The sequence below is a fragment of the Gastrolobium bilobum genome, unplaced genomic scaffold (assembly GCF_033153095.1).
Source record: "Gastrolobium bilobum isolate Gb01-03AN ecotype WA unplaced genomic scaffold, APGP_CSIRO_Gbil_v1 utg26896, whole genome shotgun sequence".
NCBI lineage: Eukaryota > Viridiplantae > Streptophyta > Magnoliopsida > Fabales > Fabaceae > Gastrolobium > Gastrolobium bilobum.
In genome coordinates, this window is record NW_026896222.1 from 181,469 (window position 1) to 192,388 (window position 10,920).

The 10,920-nt window shown below is 34.1% G+C and overlaps 1 pseudogene; it reads right to left on the bottom strand.

The window, feature by feature from the left end:
* Nucleotides 1-9,401: 9,401 nt before the first annotated feature.
* Nucleotides 9,402-9,851, bottom strand: LOC133298320 (zinc finger A20 and AN1 domain-containing stress-associated protein 10-like; annotated as a pseudogene).
* Between the last annotated feature and the right edge of the window lie 1,069 nt (nt 9,852-10,920).

Here is a 10,920-nt window from a genome sequence, read left to right on the forward strand (position 1 = left end):
TCTCAGTTACACTCTCTAGGCCCTTGGACTCTTGATTCTGGGGCTTCTGATCACATTTATGGTAATAAGTCTTTATTCACTTCCTTTTGTACCACTGGTTCTTTTCCCACTATTACTATGGCTAATGGGTCTCTGGTCCAATCACATGGGATTGGCACAGTTCTTCTTTTACCTCATTTATCTCTGGTTCATGTTCTCTTTATTCCAGATTCTCCTTTTAACTTACTTTTTGTTAGTCATTTAATTGTTGTTTCTTTTACTAAAACCTCTGTCATCTTTCAGGATCAGAGTTCGGGGAAGGAGATTACCAAAGGATGTGAGTCTCATGGCCTTTATCAACTATTTCCTTCTTCTTAAGCCTGCTCCACTATGGATTCTCCTCTTACTATACATGCTCGTCTGGGTCATCCTAGTCTTGTAAAGCTTCAGAAGATGGTTCCACATTTATCATCTCTTTCTAATTTAAATTGTGAGTCCTGTCAGTTTGGGAAACATACTCGTAGTACGTTCCCAAGTCGTCTTAGTCGTCAAGCTGTCTTTCCTTTTTCTGTGGTCCACTCTGATATTTGGGGACCGAGTTGTCATTCTTCTACTTTAGGATTTAAGTATTTTGTTACTTTTATTGATGATTATTCCAGATGTACTTGGTTATTTTTAATGAAAAATCGGTCTAAGTTATTTTATATTTTTCAGTTATTCTACAATGAAATAAAAACTCAATTTGGTATTCTTATTCGTACTTTTCATAGTGATAATGCATATGAGTATTTATCTCATCACTTTCAACAAATCTTTTCATCTCATGGCATTCTTCATCAAACATCTTGCCCTCATACACCACAACAAAATGGTATTGTTGAGCGCAAGAACCGTCATCTTGTTGAAACCACTTGTGCTTTGTTAATTGATGGCAATGTTCCATACACATTCTGGGGTGATGCTATACTTACTGCATGCTATCTCATTAATTGCATGCCATCGTCTGTTCTTAATCATCAGGTACCTCACTCTATTTTATTTCCCCATCAAGTTTTATATCCTTTGACTCCATATGTGTTTGGTTCTACGTGTTTTGTTCATCATCTTGGTCCAGGTTTGGATAAATTAGCTCCCAAGTATCATAAATGTGTTTTCCTGGGTTATCCTTGGTCTCAAAAGGGTTACCGTTGCTACTCTCCAACTTTACGTCGATACTTTATCTCGGCTGATGTTTCCTTTTTTGAATCAGTTCCCTTTTTTGGATCCTCTACTACTCCTGTGGACACTGATTATGTTCAGTCATCTCTCCCAGTCGACTCTTTTGAATACCTTTCGCCTATACCAGTCCATGTTTCTGACAGTCTTTCTATCACCTCTTCTCCTGATGAGATCCAACATAGTTCTTCAGATGTTTCTGTGGGCTCACATTCGACTGCATCTCCTTCCTCAGCTTCGGTCCCACCTTCAGATAGTGACCTTCCCATTGCTCTTGGTAAGGGTACTCGTGATACTCGCCCCCCCAGCCAGGTATACAGTTAATATTAGTTTGAAAGAAAATGGCCTTGAAGGGCGATAGCATGTGAAGATGAAAACAAAAATTTTAAAGCGGAATCATACATGCTAATCAAGATACATGCTTTAAGACAGTATGATGTACCTTGTTCGTGATTCAAAACTCCAAGATGATCAGTGTTAGGTTTGAAGGTTCAAACCCTCTAACGTTGATCCCCACCACCCTACGTCAAGATGCAAGAACCCTTCTTTAAAAGCCACCAAACGAACACCACAAGGAAGGCACTATAGGCGTCCCAATAGGAGAAGAAGGAGGCAAGGTTAATGTATTTAGATGAGTGAATTTTCAGCACGAAAAACTCACAAAGTGGCGCATGGGTTCTATGAGAAAAGGCTAGGTAATTTTCGAAAAACCCTAAAGAGAACCTCACAAAAGGAAGCACACTTGGAGATGAGAGAATGATTGAATTGAATCAGATTTTTCTCCCAAAAATCTGACCTATGTAGCGCCCAATGGTGGAGGAATAAGTGGAGTTGTTGCAATTCAAATCTAGCCAACAACCTCCTATCATATCCTCATGAGACTAAGTCTATACCTAGTCAAAAATCTGACTTAATAACCATCATATGGCCAGCCATATGGTGCGCCCTTATTCAGCCCAAAAAGAGTCCAAATACATTGAGTAGTTGCATTCAAATTTGAACCAACTCACTCACTTATTCTCTCAACCAACCAAATCTGATTGGAGCTTATTTGGTTGATCATATGACCATCATAAGACCCAAAAATCAGCTTTGGATGATGCCCAAAGATCTCCTCTTGATACTTGGGATTTGTTTCAACAAGATCTTATCTTATCCTTTTGTTACGAAACAACTTTTCATAGCCAATTCAAATTCGAATTCAAACATTTAAATTCAAACATTCAAACATTTAAATTCAAAATTCAAATTCAAAATTTAAATTCTAAATCTAAATATTTGATAATTAATTTAACTAATTAAATTAACTAATAATGTCTTGGACCATCCAAGCCCATTACATGTACCATGTGCCCTTTCCATCTTAGGTGGGCTTCCAAACTTCTTCTTGGGCTAACAACCTTTATTAGGCCCAATACCTTTAATGTTATATTCATCAAGAAAATAAGGTGTTAGTGTGTGACCCATTAGGCCCAACATAGCCACTGACATAAATGGGCTTGGGCCCAACAAGCCCACAACCCATTTAATGACAACACAGAGCACTAACAATGCTTTGTTGCCCCAGAGCTAGTTAGGTTAATGACATGATCATCCTATTACATATATTTGGTTACCGTATGTATTTCCTTTCGTCTCGGTTACCTTCCCTTTAAACCTAGGGTGATGATACGTATCAACCCTTGCAGTTTAGGGTAAGCTTTAATTCGAAATAGGGAATCTTCAATTTACTGACTCTAAAGGCAGATCATCTTATGATCTCTTTTACTATGCATAGATTCCCGAGTCCTGTAAATGTCATCCCGATTTCTCCAGTTTACAGATAACCTAATCCCTCACAAAGATTTGACGAATTCCTTCAGCTTATCACCCTAGGCCTGTGCTCTTTCAGGACATGCCCAAAAGTGTACCTATGAGTCTCCATGTTTCAGGCAGACGAGGTATACAGTTAAAGCATGCCTTCCAGAACACAGTCTAGGTGAAAACTTCTGGTCTAAGAAAAAACATACCCAAATATTAAGAGACTGCTTTAATGATACTATTTGTGAGATTTCCTCATAGAGTCTCTTTGTGGGTTTGTTCAGTGCGAACTATACCCTTATAGGTCCACCCACGACTTTAGCTAAAACATCTACATATCTGTAGCTCATGAGGTATTTACCTTGTATCCGAATACAAGTAGATAAGCCGTGCTAGTCTTACCTGAGATTACTGATCCCCATTCTCAGTGTCTCTAGCCTAGGAACATAAAATTAGGAATAAACATCTGGTATCCTTGAATCCTCATGATCGTGATCTCATCACAGATGCTCAAGAGATACTTATTCTATTCTAAGGGGTTTATCCAGCTACTTATATAATATTAATAATATCGAGACAAAATATGAAACAGGATAAAGAGTGCTTATATTTATTTGTGACAAAATAAAAGGTCCACATATGTCCTAATCTAATCAAAAGATTGTCTCTAGTACATCCATATACTAGCATAGTTACCATCTTCTTTCTCCATCATATTATGCATGTCTTTCCTCTTTGTCCTCTGTGTCTATTCCTAAGACTACAGGTGACACACTTTCACATTCGGGATAGAGACAAGCTATGATTGATGAAATGAGTGCCTTTCATCATAATGGTACATGGGATCTAGTTCCTCTTCCATCTGGAAAATTTGTGGTTGGTTGCAAATGGATATATACTGTTAAGGTTGGACTTGATGGTCTAGTGGATCGTCTTAAAGCTCGCTTGGTGGCAAAGGGTTTCACTCAAGTGTTTGGATTAGATTTTGTTGATACTTTTTCTTCTGTGGCGAAAATGTCTATTGTTCGCCTCTTTATTGTCATGGATGCTATTCGCCATTGGCCTATCTACTAACTTGATATTAAGAATGCTTTTCTTCATGGTGATCTCGAGGAGGAATTTATATGGAGCAACCTCCTGGATTTGTTGGTCAAGGGGAGTCAGGTCTTGTTTGTCGTCTTCGCAAGTCTCTATATGGTCAAAAGCAATCTCCAAGAGCTTGGTTTGGTATATTTAGCAGTGTTGTTCAACAATTTGGCATGACTCGGAGTGAAGCTGGTCATTCTCTCTTTTATCGTCATTTCGCTTCTGAATCTATTTACCTGGTGGTATATGTGGATGATATTGTCATCACAGATAGTGATAGTCATGGGATCACTTAGTTGAAACAACATTTATGTCACCATTTTCAGACTAAGGATCTTGGGAAACTTCGATATTTCTTGGGAATCGAGGTGGCCCAATCTAAAGGTGGAGTTGTGATATCTCAGAGGAAATATGCTCTGGATATTCTTGAAGAAACTGCTTTGTTAAATTCTAAGTCTGTTGATACTCCTATGGATCCAAGTATCAAGCTTCTACCAAATCAGGGGAGCCGTTTTCAGATCTTGAGCAGTATAGAGGATTGGTTAGAAAATTGAACTACCTCACAGTCACTCGGCCTGATATTTCATTTGCAGTTAGTGTGGTAAGTCAATTTCTTAATTCTCCATGTCAAGAACATTGGAATGCCGTCATTCGTATTCTTAAGTATATCAAGGCATCTCCAAGAAAAGGCCTTGAATATGAAGATAAAGTCATGATAAAGTTGTTGGGTACTGTGATGCTGATTGGGCTGGTTGTCCAGCTGATAAGAGATCTACTTCTGGGTATTGTGTCTTGGCTGGAGGCAACTTGATTTCCTGGAAAAGTAATAAATAAAATGTAGTTGCCAGATCAAGTGCTGAAGCAGAATACCGCTCCATGGCGACTACTACTTGCGAGCTCATCTGGCTTAAACAACTTCTCAGAGAGCTTAAGTTTGGAGACACTGGACATGAAACTCTCATTTGTGATAACCAAGCAACTCTGCATATTTCGTCAAATTCAGTGTTTCATGAAAGAACCAAGCATATAGAAATAGATTGTCACTTTGTTCGAGAAAAGGTTCTTGCTGGTAAAATTACAATTAGTTTTGTACCCTCTAATGATTAATTAGCAGATATATTTACAAAGTCTTTGAGGGGTCCTCGAATAGAGTTTATATGTAACAAGCTTGGTGCACATAATCTATATGCTCCAGCTTGAAGGGGAGTGTTAGAAAGAATATATCTTTTGTATATCAGTAATATTTATTTCCTTATTTCTTTAGGATTTGTATTAGGTCTGGACTAAGCCCATTAGTGTGTCTATATATTGTACATCTTATATCAGTTCAATACACACAGTTTTATTTCAATGTTCCTCTCTTCTCTTGTTATTTAACAAGATCACTCCAAAGAGGGTCTTTCTAGCGGGAATCACTGCTTTTGGAATTGAGATTCTCCTTCAGCCAAACCCGAATGTTGGAATTGAAGAAACTATGCCGATCACAGTCCCTAATCAAACTGCACCACACTTCCTTCGTCCAGTTGCAATTACGGATCACATGGAAGAAATCCTCAAGAGGGAAATTACACATAGGACACTCTTGATTATCTGTCAAATCTCTTTTCGCTCTTGCTTCGTTTGTTATGAGGCAAGATCCCAAAAGCATCTATAAGAAAGACTTGATTCATTGTGGCCCCTCCCACTTCCACACAATGCTCCAAGGTCTCCTACTATCAAGATGGTCTCCCTAATCCAACAAATTATAGCCAGTTTTGACAGTGAATTTTCCATTGTTGGATAAATTCCAAAGGACACGGTCTTCCTCATCCAAAAGGGATGGATGAATGATCCCCGCTATCACATTACAAACCACATAGGGAATCCACTGACGAAATTTAATCTAGTTCCGGCTACCCATAACATTCATGTAGTATTTCACCTAAATAGAAGAGTGCATTGAGAAAAAGTATTGTTTAAAAAAAAAAAGGTTTGCTTTTTTCTGCAGTTACTACAGATAAGTTATCTGCAGGAAGCCCAATACGGTTTCGTTTTGGGCGGAAATCATGGTGTTTTGTAATTTTAATTTATTTCAGGGTTATAATAGTCTTTATATTTATAATTTTGTAAGATTTCAATACCACAACGACGTCGTTTTGGGAATAAATGCAGATAACTTATCTGCAGTAACTGCATAAATATTTTTCCCTTAAAAAAATGTCAAGACTTAATTATTCAAAGTTATTTATGTACTTTAATATATTTAATTTGAAATTATGACGTCTAATTTTTTTTAATATTTTAAAATAAGAATTAATGTGCAATAAATAAATAAAAGTAATTTAAAAATTCATTTCTAAAAATCATATAAATTTATGTTAAAAATAGTCTTTTGTCTATTTATATTATATCATAACATTATATGATTCATTTCAAATATTGAATAAGATGATATTATCATATCAGACTGCTTATATAATATACTTGAACACATAATAAATGGACCCAACATAAAACAAAATATTAAAAAATAATATTATCCTATCAGTCTCATATCCTATCATACTCTTATGTGACCCTCTTATCCTATCCATTCTTATGTTATCATATCCAAAAAATGGACCCAACATAAAAATAAAATATTAAAAAATATATTAATGCTAATCTTTTATTTTTTAATATCTAACATCTAAATACTATGAATTACCTGCGCCAAACTACATTATTTTTGTGTTTTTTTTTGGTGGAAACTATTTTTGAGATTGTAACTGTGGTTGCTATCCTTTATTTTAAATCTTCAGCCACTTACGAGCTACCTTTATATTGAAAAAAGAAAGATATCTACCATGCATGAGAAAAAGAAACAAGAGATGCATGAGCATGAGAATGAACAATATGGTACGAATGATGGAAACATATTAGACGGAAGATAACTGCTATGAGAAAAAGATAAAGAACTCTATTAGCACGAGAATGAACATTAATATGTTATGGATGACTGAAACATGATATAAGGCATATGTGGAAGACATCTATTAGATAATTTTGATGCGAATAGAAAAAAAAATGTTACATTAATTTTGTATTCGGAATACGTTGATTTCCAATATTTTATTAATCATTATATACAAGATGTTTAGTTTTTGTCAATGTGTAAATAATTTGACTATATATGATAACGTTTTTATGACGTGATCATATTATTCATATGTTATTGAATACATGTAAAAAAATTAATAATTTTTGTAATAACTGAATAGAAAAACATAACAAGATTTAATACTTGATTCAGTTTCGAACATGACAAAAACTATCAGGCAGCTTCATTCTTGAAAAGGACTAATATTTTAATGTATTTTCTTAATTTTAAGAATATTATTTCTTCATCATAATTTTATGTTTATGTAGTTTTTGGTTACCATTGACATATAAATATTCATTTAAGTGCATTACTATGCAATAAAGTTTTGAAATGAATGAACTAAAATTACAGTCTTTGCCAAATTGACGCCATAATTGCCAAATTGCCAAATTGAGCTTCAAGAAAATTTCCCATCAATTCTTTTAATTGACGCCATAATGCGACTCTGGGTCAAATTGTATTTGTTGCCTAGCGGTCCGGAAGAGTCAATTTTATTGTATCCATAAAATAATAATGCTTTGCAACATTGATTTTAAACAATGGTAGATTAACTTGTGTAAACAAAGCAAACAAATTTGGCTCAAAGAGTCGAAGCTCGTGGGGATACCGGAGGGAGCCAACTCGTCTCAAAGAGATAATTAGGGTTGGGTAACTCCAAAAAAGCAAACAAATTTGATCCAGAGCAAACTCGGCAGCCACATTGGACATTTGCTTATAATTAGGTAACAAATAAGGATAGATATAGGGTTGTTCATAAACCGATCCAAACTGATTCAAATCATGGTGACCGAACCGAAAAACCGATAACCGAATTAACTGAAAAACCAAAAACCAAAAAAAAATCGCAAAATTTAATTGGTTTGGTTAATGAAAACAGATCCAATCCAAACTGATCCAATGATTCTTCAACCTTACCCTCTACCTACTTTGGCCTTTTTCCAATCATAGCCCAAAAATCATATAGCAAAATTCTAAACCCAAGATATATTAACTCATCATGTTGGAGAAAGTGAATTGTGCTTTATCTATTTTATGCTTTTTTTTGGGTAAAATACATTATATATTTTTATTGCATGGGTTATTGTTGTACAATAACTCTTCCATAAGATGAAAATTTGGGTTACTCTGTATATCAATCAACCACATTGTAAATTTTTTATTGGAGGTAAAAGATGGTAATTCAACTTTTTGTTGTACTATACTGAAAATTAGATTATCGTTTACTGATGCTTCTAGATTGTACAATAATCATCATACAAACTTTACAAATTCGATACATACAAAAGATATATTATTTGCACAAAAATCATCATACAAATTTTCGACTTTTCAAACAATCAAAAACTGATCCAATCCAAGCCGAATAAAATTGAATTGAATTGGATTAGATTTGAAAAAAAAAATCCAAATCGAATGGATAATTACATGATCAAACCAAAGGGATTGGATCAGATAATTTTTGCTTCAAAAATCGATCCAATCCATACCGCGAATACCCCTAGACCCACATATAGTACATATCTAGCGTTTTTACCATCCCAAACATGCGAGAGTGGATGTCAGATTTATTTTCTATAATACCAATTTCATAATTAATTATTTCCTTTCCTAATTCGCCAAAAAAAAAAACTCACATGAAAACAATTCTTTATATATATAATGGGAAAAAAGTATCTAATATTACTTTAGATAATTTTGTCTAATATTCACCAAAACGACGTCGTTTTGAGGTTAAAAAATTAAAAAATTAGAATGATAAAGACTATTATAACACTGAAATAAATTAAAATGCTCTATAATTCATGAATTCCCTAGCTCCATCACATGGATGAGACCTGCCAGTATAAAATATATTCTTTTTTCTGAAAACATTACATATATTCTAATATGAAGAGAATAGTTCCTTAAGAATACATGTAAAAGAGTTACTTAAAGTATGTCAAACATTAAATTTTAAATGTTTGCTCTAATTAAGTTTGTAATTCCTTATTTAAGAAAATGACCAAACATGAGTTCAAAAAGTAGCATATGATTTTATTAAGTCATTCTTTAATCAAGAAAAAAAAATTTATATTCCTAGATCTGTAAAGAACAAGACTAGTAATAGTAAGAAATTCAAAAAGAATAGCAATGTTTACAAATCTTCCGATTAAGAAACAATACAAAACATTTTTAATCTGTGTCTATTAATATCCTAGAGTTAGACCATATCTACTAATTTATCGCCTGCACATTTAGGATTTTGTTTAGCCAAAGATTGACGACCAATCTTCTTGAAATCCACATTTCAAGAATGCTCTTCTGGGTATCTATGTCTTCCACAAAACACATCACCGCAACGGCACTCGAACCCTAATAATCGAACATTTTTGTTGCAGATCTTGCACCTCTTTTTCTTGGTCTTCATGGTCTCGGAATCAGTAAGAGAAATCGCAGCAAAATCATCAGTGATAGTGCTCTCAGAAGCATGTGTAGGTGATTGATCAGCAACAAAGGTTTCATCCTTCAAGTTCTTGGTTTCATCTTCCAGACCTTCACGTGATTTAACGATGTTTTTCTTGAGAAAATCATCGTAACACTTTGAACAAAGGTTATTGTTTGCAGCAGGACCGTAGAAGCCACAACCGTTAGCACAAAGTGATGGAATCATGTTGTTTGACATAGTTTGGTAGGTACACACGAGATCTTGATGTCAATTTGCAAATTTGGAGAAAGAAATAAGAGACTAAGGATGGAAATTGATGGATGATTGAATGCGCTGTGTTAATATTTATATTGGATATATAACGGCATGACGCGTAATATCCTCAACATCGTATCTTATGATTAATGATAAACATGTTCAATCGATAATTAAACCATCCAAATCAATCCAACAAGATATTATTGATTCAAATTTATTTTCCAAAGTGAGAATCGTAAATATGCCACATTTAGATTATTTTTTTTATTATTATCACCAATTTACAGCTGTATTTATTAAATTTTAAAAAAATTAATACAGGTAATTTCATTTTATTTAGGTGATAAAATATATCTTTTATCTTTGAAAAATTCTTTAAGAAGGGGTAAATTAATTAGCTCCTTTTTTTTTAAATTTAAAATTTAACTTTTGAAATTTGATTAAATAATCTTAATTTGTATTAACATCATTCAGATAACATTAACCGTTGCCAGAATTATGTTTTTATTTATAATTTTATACTATTTCATGTACTGCAAAAGTGTGAAGTTGTTGTTATTGTAAAGATTTTGGATCTTTTAAATTTGAGGATATACTTTGGAAAAAAAAAATTGACATCGTTATAATCATTGATTAGAAAATTAAAGGTTGACAATGTATGGAAAAATTTATTTTCTGAAAAACTTCGCGAGTACATCATAATGCTCTGTTTCTAAACTCCGCGAGTTTCACATCTTGATTATCTCAGCAAATCACACCTTAAAACAATAAGGTGGTGTTTGGTTGGAAGCTTTTTAGCGGGTGTCTATCTTTCTGAAGTATGGCTTTTAGAAACACCATGTTTGTTTCAACGTATTTTCACCAAAACCCATCTATCCAATTTGTCTGGATTTATGAGAAACATAGATATCCGCACTGTTTAGAAACCCAATTTGAAGGTGGGATTTTCGGAAAACCGGTTATCTGACTTTTAATGCACTGTTGATTTCTTAAAGTTACCTAATTTTCCCAGTAAAGTTTTTCTCCACCAAACAAC